This window comes from Amblyraja radiata, chromosome 2 (assembly GCF_010909765.2).
Source record: "Amblyraja radiata isolate CabotCenter1 chromosome 2, sAmbRad1.1.pri, whole genome shotgun sequence".
Classification (NCBI taxonomy): domain Eukaryota; kingdom Metazoa; phylum Chordata; class Chondrichthyes; order Rajiformes; family Rajidae; genus Amblyraja; species Amblyraja radiata.
In genome coordinates this window covers 17,585,271-17,597,421 of record NC_045957.1, presented here as the reverse complement: position 1 = coordinate 17,597,421, position 12,151 = coordinate 17,585,271, and positions in this window count along the sequence as shown.

The window sequence follows — 12,151 nt, the reverse complement described above, 5'->3', positions numbered from 1 at the left end:
TCAACTTCAAGCCAAAGCACCCAAGCCACCATTTGCAGTAAGTAGTGTTTTTCAACTTCAAGCCACAATTTGCAGTAAGTAATGCCTTTCAACTTCAAGCCACACCCAAGCCATCATTTGCAGGAAGTAGTGCCTTTCAACTTCAAGTCAAAGCAACTAATCCACCATTTGCAGTAAGTAGTGCCTTTCAACTTCAAGCCACACCCAAGCCACCATTTGCAGTAAGTAATGCCTTTCAACTTCAAGCCAAAGCACCCAAGCCACCATTTGCAGTAAGTAGTGCCTTTCAACTTCATGCCACCATTTGCAGTAAGTAATGCCTTTCAACTTCAAGCCAAAGCAACCAATCCACCATTTGCAGTAAGTAGTTCCTTTCAACTTCAAGCCAAAGCAGCCAAGCCACCATTTGCAGTAAGTAGTGCCTTTCAATTTCAACCAGGGGAGGGGGAGGGGGAGGGGAAGGGGGAGGGGGAGGGTCTTTCTGGAGCACTAGTATGGAGGTACATTTTGCCAGCTTTAGAACCAATAGACATATTTTTGCAAGCTTTAGAACCAATAGACATATTTTTGCAAGCTTAGAACCAATAGAGACATTTTTTTGCATGCTTTAGAATCAATAGTGACACTTTTTGCAAGATTTAGAACCAATAGAGACACTTTTTGCAAGCTTTAGAACCAATAGAGACACTTTTTGCAAGATTTAGAACCAATAGACATTTTTATGCAAGCTTTAGAACCAATGGACATTTTTTGGCCAGCTTTAGAACCAATGGACATTTTTTTGCAAGCTTTAGAACCAATGGACATTTTTTTGCAAGCTTTAGAACCAATAGACATTTTTTTGCCAGCTTTAGAACCAATAGACATTTTTGGAGAGCTTTAGCACCAATAGCCATTGTTTGCAAGCTTTAGAACCAATAGACACTTTTTGCAAGCTTTAGAACCAATAGACATTTCTTGAAAGCTTTAGAACCGATAGACATTTTTTTGCAAGCTTTAGAACCAATAGACACATTCTGCAAGCATTTTAGAACCACTAAGGGCACTTACATTTGAGTCGACATGTGTTCAGTGTTATTCACAGCTCAGAGAAACGTGACCCTCTGCCTTCCTCCATCTTGAAGAGTGAGTGAGGCATGCCACTTCCTGGTTTTATAGTCCCTCCCCCCTGCCGCCAGCGGGGGCAGCAGAGAGAATGGGGAATTTTGTAAAAACATGAATATCTCTGTCATTTTTAATCGACGGGAAAAATCCTCAGCACACATGTGGCGGAGGGGGGCTCTGACCAAGGTGGCCAAAAATGACGGCCGTAGGTGGCGGCGTTCTCTCAGAAATCGCAGCACAGATGGCCAAAACCGTCCAAGAACAGACTTTTAGTAATATAGATAGACTAGACCAAGTGCAGACGTGCGGTTGCGGGGAGGGGGGGGCAGCATAAGGTGTCACACACACTAACTATCCGCCCCGCCCCAGCACACACCCTAGCTACCCCCTTGATATTATATTAATATTATTAATTTGCTCCTTTTACCCCATAACGGCCCTATCTACTGCCCCCAACTCGCAGGCGCTTCTAGAGAGGGAGGTGGGGAGACAGAGAGAGGGGCAAGAGACAGAGGGAGAGGGGGGTGGAGGGGAGGAGGAGAGGGAGGGTGGGAAGAGGTGGGGGAGAGGGAGGGGGAGAGGTGGGGGGAAGGGAGGGGAAGAGATGGGGGGAAGGGAGGGGGGGAGGGGGTGAGAGAGAGAGGGGGAGAGAGATGGGGAGAGAGAGGGGGAGAGACAGAGAGAGCAAAATGCAACTGTGCGTCACACGTTCAGAATGTTCTGGAAATCAAGCGTGCGCGTCTCATGCACGAAAGCTGTCAGCAGCTCTATGGAACTCAGGGGAGGAGCCTGATCCACACACACACACACACACACACACACACACACAGCGGGTCTGATCTAAGATGTCAATGAAGTCAGCAAATTCTTTTTTAAACTGTCTTTGAAATTAAAAGTTAATGTTAAGAATTAGTGATGTTAAGTGAGAAATAATTAAATTAAATTCAATGAAAAACAATGGAATCAACAACCTGGCAGGATGGGGCGGCGGGGCCAGGAGGGGGGGCAGGGCCGGGTGGGGCCAGGAGGGAGTTGGGCCTGGTGCAGGCATTGTGAGGTAGGCAGGGCGGGGCCAGCAGGCAGGCTCACGGGGGGGGGGGGGGGGGGGGGGGGGGGGCAGTGCTGGGTGGGGGCCAGGAGGCTGTTGGGCCAGGTGCAAAGGCATTGTGAGGTCAGCAGGGCGGGGCCAGCAGGCAGGCTGGTGGGGGGGACGGGGTGAGGAGGCAGTGGGGCCAGGAGGCAGTTGGGCCAGGTGCAAAGGCATTGTGAGGTCAGCAGCTGGTCACCTCAGCTATTTTTAATATTTTTTTTAAATGTCAGTTTGGTGATAAATTTTAGTAAATATCTCAGGAAATAATGGATCAAATTTATAGAGGATTGGATTTTTGAAATAAGGAAAATTTCCACAAGAAGATGTAAAAATGTCACTGTTATTGTAACGGCAGCAGCTGGGCAGCGGTCAGATTTAAAAAAAAGGTCAGATTGGTCAACAATTGTAATAAAAAGGTCAGGAAAATAATGTACCAAAGGTACAGAGGAGTGGATTTCTAAACTAACAAGGAAAATCTCTACTGAAATATGTAAAAATTTCCCCGTTTCGGCATCTGGTTTTCGAGGAGATACGTTTCACATGCTAAATGACACACACACACACACACACACACAGAGTTTTAAAAGTATACTAGACTAAGTGGGACCCGTGGGATCCAGCATCACACGGGAGAGCTGGTCACCCAATGCAATATTCCACCTCTCCACCAATTCCAATATTGCTCACCAGTGTGGGGGGCTTTCTGCGCTAGTATGGGTGTTGTGGGCTGAAGGTACTGGTTTCCAGATGGCTAGTATAGACATTGTGGGCCGAATGGATTCTTGGGCTGGCAGTACAGTCACTCGGACCTGGCATGCTGGCAGCTGAGAAACTGCCAGAAATTCTGCCCAAAACAGGTGACAGACTGAGAGAGAAGGGGGAGAGGGTGGACTGAATGGATTACTGGGCTGGCAGTTCAGTCACTTACAGCTGATGGGCTGGCAGTTCACTTACTCACGGCTCGTGGGCTGGCAGCGCAGTCACTCACGCCTGGTACGCTGGCAGTTCACTCAGTCACCCCCTCCTCCCTTCATCCCACCCCCACTCTGCTCCTTGTCATTCACACACACACATTCAGACTCATTCACACACACACACACACACTCACACACACGCACACAGACGCACTCAAACAGACACACAGACTCACTCTCACACAGACTCATTCACACAGACTCATTCACACACACACACACACACACACACACACAGACTCATTCACACACACACACACACACACACACACTCATTCACACACACACACTCACCCAATACTAAAATGCCAAGTCACTTCAGAACGTGTTGAATATACAGTGTGTAAAACAAATGTTTAAAGCGTCCTGTAGCAAAAACGTGCTTTAAATAACATCCAACAACCACACCTGGAGTATTGCGTACAGTTTTGGTCTCCTAATCTGAGGAAGGACATTCTTGTACAGAGAAGGTTCACCAGGCTGATTCCTGGGATGTCAGGACTTTCATATGAAGACAGACTGGATAGACTCGGCTTGTACTCGCTAGAATTTAGAAGATTTAGGACTGAGATGAGAAAAACATTTTTTACACAGAGAGTGGTGAATCTCTGGAATTCTCTGCCACAGAATGTAGTTGAGGCCAGTTCATTGGCTATATTTAAGAGGGAGTTAGATGTGGCCCTTGTGGCTAAAGGGATCAGGGGGTTTGGAGAGAAAGCAGGTACAGGATACTGAGTTGGATGATCAGCCATGACCATATTGAATGGCAGTGCAGGCTCGAAGGGCCGAATGGCCTACTCCTGCACCTATTTTCTATGTTTATAACAAACACACTTACCATAGACAGAGCAGCTCTCCTGAATTATTCAACGGCGCCTGCACTCGGCACCATCTTGATGTCACCCTCTGAGTGAGCCACCAGACTTCCGGGTTTTATAGTCCCTCCCCCCTGCCGCCAGCGGGGGCAGCAGAGAGAATGACTCATTTTTTAAAAACATTAATATTTCTCTGATTTTTAATCGAAGGGAAAAATCCTCCAGTCCAGTCTGGCGGAGGGGGGCTCTGAGCGAGGTGGCCAAAAACGACGGCCATAAGTAGCGGCGTTCTCTCGGAAATCACATCACAGTGAGTCAAAAGCGGTCAAGATCTTACTTTTAGTTAGATAGATAGATAGATAGATAGATAGATAGATAGATAGATAGATAGATGATTTCTAACGTTGATTTTCCCCATTTGTTACTTCCCGTTTTTTTTCTAGTACTAATTACTGTACAATTTTAAAGTCTGCAGTTATTTACTCCTCGAATTTTGAGATTTTTGACCGCTTTTAAAAAAATTGCCATTGATTTGGAAAGACTCAGATAACTCTCCCTCTTTCCCTCCCCCCTCTATTCTCCTCTCTCCCCCCTCATTCCCTCCCTCTTCCCTTCCCCGTCTCACCTTTACTCCCTCCCCCCCCACCTCTTTCCTCCCTCCTCTTCACCCCCTTTCCCTCCCTCTTAACCTCCCCCTCTTACCCTCTCCCCCCACCCTCTTCCCCCCCCCCGCTTTCCCTCCTCTTTCTCTCTCTGCTTCTCTCTCTGCCCCTCTCTCTCTCTCTCTCTCTCTGTGCCCCTCCCTCTCTCTATTCCCCTCTGCCCCTCTCTCTTTCTCACTCCCCCCCTCTCTCTCTGCTCCCCTCTCTTTCTCTCTGCCCCCCCCCTCTCTCTCTCTCTGCCCCTCTGTGTCTCTGCCCCTCTCTGTGTGTCTCTGCCCCTCTCTCTGTGTATCTGCCCATCTCTCTCTACCCACCGTCCCTCTCCCTCTCTAGGCGCGCCTGTGAGTTGGGGGCTATGCATGAGTGGATAGGGCGGGGATGGGGTAAAAGGAGCGAATGAGTAATATTAATATAATATCAAGCAGGGTGGTTAGTGTGTTTGTGTGTGAGGGGTGGTTAGTGTGCGTGTAACGCCACAGGCCTCCCCCCCCCCCCCCCCCCCCCCCCCGCAGCCGTGCGTTGAGGTGACGGGACCCAACGGGTCCCACTTGGTCTAGAATGACAATAAAATACTCTTGATTAGTAATGTGTCATCTATATGTGCACTGAATTATCAGTAACAATCGGAAAGAATCAGCATGTCATACTTACAGTATATACGTCACAGATCAATCATCTTTGATGAATATCTATCATTTTCAGGATTATGTATGTCATGATTCAATGTCCATTATTAAATAATAGGAAATATAACCTAATATCATGACCTTGTTATTGGATGCTTCTAATTCTGATTATACTGCCACGAGAACATCTGTAGTAGTATAGCACCAACAGCAAATATTTGCATTCCAGCATGCATTTAGTATTCTATGGGGCATTGCACTTTCACTTGGGTATTGACATTGACATTTACCTCTAACGTGTTATCATGCTTTCTCTGACATACTCAATTACTTTAATTTTCTCCCACTCTGCACCACACATCGCTTTCCCTGTCAAGAAACTGGGCTAACAAGCTGTTACAGGGCCTATTTAGTATGATTCTGATAGTTATGCAAGGGTATTTGTCAGAGAACCTTCGGAGTCCTCTTGTCCCACACTATTGAACACTTTCCTTACAAGGACAGTAGAAGCGCTTAATCTATCCAGTATTAAGATGAAAGACCTTCCTAAGAACAATTTGGGGTATAAATCCAAGAGTCTGCTTAACAAAGCTTAGCCTCAAAACACTGTTCTATAATGCCGATCAAGATCATTCTACTTCCAGTATTGAGCACCAGAGGGGAATAATAATGTTATAAAGCACAACTCATTTCAGAATATTCCATTTGTTTAACAAAATCTCAACACATTTTCACCACTGGAAAACTGAAGTCACCGATGGTCAAAGGTGAGGCTTGGATCTTAGTCCACTCATTCCACTGAGTCTGCTGTTGTTAAGGGGCTGTCCCACTGCGGCGACCTAATCTGCGAGTTTAGACGAGTTTGACCTCGACTCAAACTCACAAAATAAAGTGAACAAGGATAGTGTCAGGATCTGAAGTGAAGGATCCAATGATCATTGAGAAAAATAAGGGAGATAATGATGGTGCTAGGTATAGAATCTTTAGGCCCAAAGATTATCAAGCATTTTCAAGACCAGAACTTGGGTCAAGGAGTTACATGGGAAGTGAAGCCAGAGATTCAGGATTAAGTTATAGGTATGTGGCTGGAGTGGGGTGTTTGCAGTTGGGGATGTAAGTGTCAGCTGCAAACTGCTTCTGGTATGATGGATCCTGAAAGCACTAAAGCACATGGTGGGCTGATGATAATGGGGGTTTATGTACAGTGGGCAGTGGAGCTACAGCAGAATGTCACTATGCGACTTAGGAGCAGAGGATGGGTTAGGTGATCAGTGAATGAGGATCTTGTGATGGGTGATTGGAAGAGGGGTATAGAATGATGGATTGCGTGATCAATGGAACAGCTTGGTCAAGAACCAGGACAATCAGTAGGTGAGAGGTTCAGACAGGAATAATTGTTTTGTAAATACAGAACACGGAAAAGGAAGCATCATGCATCGGAATTTAAAAACCTATTTTTAAAAATCATGTTTTGGAGGAAACCTTCTATGTTCCCTTAAGAACCAAAGATCAGATTACATGTAAGCTTTGATTTTATAAATGAAACTGATCTGTTTCTGGCTATTCTCAAAGTAGTTTTATTTCAGATAGGGCCTTCAGAGGTTTGCATTTCCTATTTCCATATGCAAAGAATCCAACAGCTTTGTCAGACACAGGCCCTGGATGCCTATATTGAAGCATTCAGGAATACTATTACTGGTTCACTTGCAGCACACAATATGTGGACGCAATCCACTTACCAAGTGAGACATGTATGCACACCTTTTTCAATGGCTCACAATGGCCTGGTGATCAGAAATAACCAAGAAATTAACACAGCATTCAGATCCCATTAATCATTCAAAACAGTGTAAATAGAAACATAGACATAGAAACATAGAAAATAGGTGCAGGAGTAGGCCATTCGGCCCTTCGCGCCTGCACCGCCATTCAATGTGATCATGGCAAATAGAAGTATGATGCCATTTATGAAGGGATTTTGTTAATTATTAATTAAAATGACTGTCCAAAATTTCTGCCTTTGCACTATATATTTTTTAATTTTAAAAGCATAATTTAAGATTGTAAAACAGATGTAGCTGGAGTACAAGGGTTAGCACAAGACTAGACAACGGTTTTCTTCTGCAGCACAGTTAATATAATCCTGTTGATAATTTCATATTTTATAATAAAGTCAGCATAAAATTAGATTTGAATATTATTTTGCCTAACGTACCCCATGGGGAACTATCAGAATTGGATCAAACATTCACCAAACACTCTCCTGTGCTTATGTTTAAGTGAAACCAATGAGGGTGTAAAATGGTTGCCTAATCTAATTCTATCAGTGTTCCCCAGGGTAAGTTAATTTCAAATTTGTATTCATGCTGACCTCTTTTACTAAATTATAAGAGATATATACACTCCTAAAATCTGACCCAAATACCCATTGAAATTCCACCATTTTTATGTGATACAAACAATAGCATAAAATTTAAATCACATAGCTATGTCAACAGCTGAGGGACGACAGATGGCACAATGGGCTAAGTGTTCGGCAGGCGACCGGAAGGTAGCCGGTTCGAATCCCGCTTGGAGTGCATACTGTCGTTGTGTCCTTGGGCAAGACACTTCACCCACCTTTGCCTGTGTGTGAATGTGTGTGAGTGATTGGTGGTGGTCGGAGGGGCCGTAGGCGCAGATTAGCAGCCACGCTTCCGTCAGTCTGCCCCAGGGCAGCTGTGGCTACAGAAGTAGCTCACCACCACCGAGTGTGACTGAGGAATTTATGAATAATGCGATGTAAAGCGCCTTGAGTATTCTAGAAAGGCGCTATATAAATCCCATCCATTATTATTATTATAACAGTACAGTGGAGTAACTGGTAGAGCTGCTGTCTTATAGTTCCAATGATCTAGGTTCAGTCTTGACTTCCAGTGCTGTGTTTTATGTTTGCACACTCACAGAGGTGAGTGACCTACTCACCTAGGTTTCTTCTGGTGCTTCAATTCTCTTCCACAATCCAAAGACGTATGTTGGTAGGTTAATAGGCCATTGTAAATTGCCCCTTGTGAGTAGGCGGATGGTTGAATCTGGTGGGGTTTGATGGGTGTGGGGGTGAATAAAATGGGGTTAATATAAATGGGCACTTAATGGTTAGTGCAAATTCAATGGGCCAAAAGGGCTTTTCGCTGCGCTGTATGACTTCGTAAATTCTCAACTCTTGCTTAATTTTTGTCTATGCTTTTCACAAACCTCTTACAGCCTTGCAGGCATCAATCTCACTCAATGTTACACAACTGGTTCATCACAATATTGTTTCTACAATCATGCACAAAGTAGAAACTTGCAAAGATGATATGCAATTCAAGGGTATGAATTTGAACATTGTATTCACCAATACATTTACAAATGTCAAGGTGTTGCTTATTACAGAGCAAATCAGGCTGTATGCTTCTCGGGGAAAATCATTCTTCCACCAATTCAATCTAAGTGCAAATATTAAATGCTTAGTGACATGTTCTAAAATGAAGAGAATAAAAACCCAAAAGGGAATAATAAAGGAATAAGAAGGAACACAGACAACTTGCAGGCAACTGATTTTGTTAAATAACACAAGGAAGCGAGTACCCTGGGGCATTTTTCCAACTTGCCCACTCCGTGTGCCAGCCATCTGTATTCATTTAAAAAAAAAAAAAGAACCTCATCTTCTCAGATTGCAGTGTTGAGTGTGGGCTCTGTACTGGACCCAAATTTTCTGCCAGGACCTTCTCAAACCCAAGTGCATCTGGTGATTCCCCCCTAGAGTAATTGCACCAGCTGCAAGGATGCATGTTTAGTGTTTCTTTTCTTTCAGTGTGAAAGATAGAGCAGAAATATTCAGAAGCTTGGGATGGAATTTAAAACGTTAGTGGGAAAATCAGGGTAGAAAATGAAAGCTGGAAAATATCCATGAAATACACTGAAATCATTTGTGATGCTGGCAATTTTGCACATTGTACACAATCATTTACTTTAATTATGATGTGGAATTTTGTATTTGGCAAGATAAAATACAATAGTACAAACAACTAATCTGATCTGCATTCATTTGTCTTCAATGCAAAATGTGAGAAAGAAGCACTAATCATAATTAAGACAAAACATTAATTGATTTTAAATAATTTCATCAAGAGCCCTGAAATGATCTAATTTAACTGAAATATGTGTACTTGGTACGCTGCATTTTTGCAGGACATTTCAGAAGAGAAAATGACTGAGCGTTAAGTAAATCCAAAAGCACCTTAAAAGTTAGATGATGCAGCCAAGAATTCTACTGGTCATGATTTTGCTTCCAATCATTTTAATGAGGATATGGTTCAGGACAAACAACTAAGCATGTTTCCTTAATTTAAAATGGCAATACTGTTAAATGTGGATTTTTATGTGACTTGATATTCAGTCTACAAATGCTGGTATCGTTTACACTGAAATCTTTCTGCCTGCTCCAGCCTGATTTGCGTTGAACTAGAATATCATTGCAAGTCAAAATAAAATTGAAATAATATAAATGTTTGACTGTAAAAACATTGCACAAATTTTGTGTTAACTCCTTTCAGTAGATGTTTACTAGAGCTTAGAATTATGCACGAGTGGAGGACAATCATATATCCATTCACATAACAAATACACATGAATGTTTAAAATAAAGACAATCTTTTGTATGGAATATATTTAATTGACTCAGTAGAAATAGGAGTCAAATCAGTGTTAAACATGCTGTTCATCTGGTGAAAAATAATAATCTGGGGATCTCAATTAAATGCATTAAACATATAGAATTCCATTCATTTCTTCAAGGGGAATACAGCTGAGCGTAAGTTAAAAACAAAGTTCGTTGGAGGCCAATTTTGTACATCAAGGAGAACATACCCTAATTTGAAGATGAGATTGTAGTTTATTATGAATTCTTACTCAAGTAAAAAGTGACCCAGCAGTATTAATAATCTCCTGTCATTGCTATTTAACAGATAGAGACACAGGCCAACACAGCAATAACTTTGGTAATGAAGTAGTCTGGAGCTTGTTTATCATCTTGTTATTTTTAGCACTAATTTTAGGATGTTAAAAATAGGGTAACTGCATAAGAATCTGCTTGAAACAAGGATAAGTTTGTAAACACATCACAGGAATTGTGAACCGCTGAGTTACTCCAGCTTTGTGTCCATCACAGGAATAAACCTTCCACTAGCAAGTGGGAAACTGTTTTTAGACTATGAAGTGTGCTGAAGCAAAATATTTTTGGAGTAGCTATTCAAATAATGCCACAAGAAAAGAAAAACATGAAAATAAAGAAAATACACTGGATTTTTGACATGTAGCCCTCAAATGGTTATTAACTGTTTTTAGTGATTTGTAATACAAAAAACAGAAAAGATATTGAGTGTTGTTTTGATGGAATTTTGCGAGTAAAATACAAATTGAGATTAATGTTTAATGTAAAAGTACGATTTATGTTTGGATTAATATTATAGCTTGTCTTTAGTCCACAATTAATATTTTAATTTCAGTTTCTGTTTATTGTCTAAATATTCAGTGACAGAAGTGGAAAGTCAACGAGAATATTAATCGTATTAAATACAAAAGAAAACATTTAAAGTAAATAGTAAGAATTAATTTATCTTGCTATTCTATTTCAAAATATAAATTGAATGCAGTTAATATTTTCAAATACTAAAGAATATTTTGTTCGTTTTACATATTACCACACCATTAATGATGTCATTCTGAAGCATTTAAGATTACACTATAGGGTTTTAAAGATGTAAACAGACAGTTTCAGAGTTTCTTAAAACAAATGGTAAGATTTACTGCGATAGATTTGAAGAAATCAGTTTTCTGCACATTATCCAGTCCAATTTGATATTTTTCACCTGCTTAAATCCACCCTTTGAATTGTGCTAAACTTAATGAAAACGTTAAAACAGTAATTATGCAATGCTTGTATATGGAAAGTTGATATTTAATGTTATCTTTTGCACATTGCATCTAATATTTGAAATGCAGCTCTACAGGCCAAAGCGATCTAAAACCTCACATTTGGATCTCAGTCCCTTGTAGATTTTATTGCATTAGTTACAAATATTATTGGAGGTATCGGTGTTTTAGCATAGAATCGTTGTAATCTCCAAGATAGTAATTTCAAAAGAACAACCTTGATAGTGGAAGGGTTATTTATGCAGTGATGTACGTGTTTATAATAAAAGAGCTTCCCTCTGCAATTGACTGCGAGTAGAAATCAGTCTATTTGCAGACGCTCTCAGAGACTCCTGCCTGCAATCTTACCCGTATGAAGATCAAAGCCCCCTTGTCTGCGTTGTCAGTCTGAGTGACAGCCCAGCGAACTGCAATTTAGTGTTCAACCTTCAGTATAATAATGATCCCTCTTCCTTAGTTAGATCGGTAAAATCAAAGTGACATTGATTTTACTGCTTATTTCATCCCATCTGAGGGCTAACAGACGACCGTACTGTATTATTAGAACACTTTTAAGCCTGCAGCTCCCAGATAATCGACTTTAATTATAAATCCACCTTTCTATTTTCTGGAAACAAACATACTTCTAATGTAACCCTTAAGTGGGGTAATATTTCCAACGCCTCGTCTTGCCAACTATAATAAAATAGCAAAATGACATTAATAATTTTACTGAACTTCTAAAGTTTATTTCTTCACACTAGAAAGATCTCGGTAGATCACGATGAATAGGATCACCGTTTAAAATTGTTTGTATTTCTTTTCCTTTAAATGCAACCATTCTCAATGTTGATTTAATATATTGCAGCAAGTAGAGTGTAGTTAGTTAATCTATAAGGGATAAGATGTGGTGGAGGACGAGATATATTTTATGATGGCGTCATAT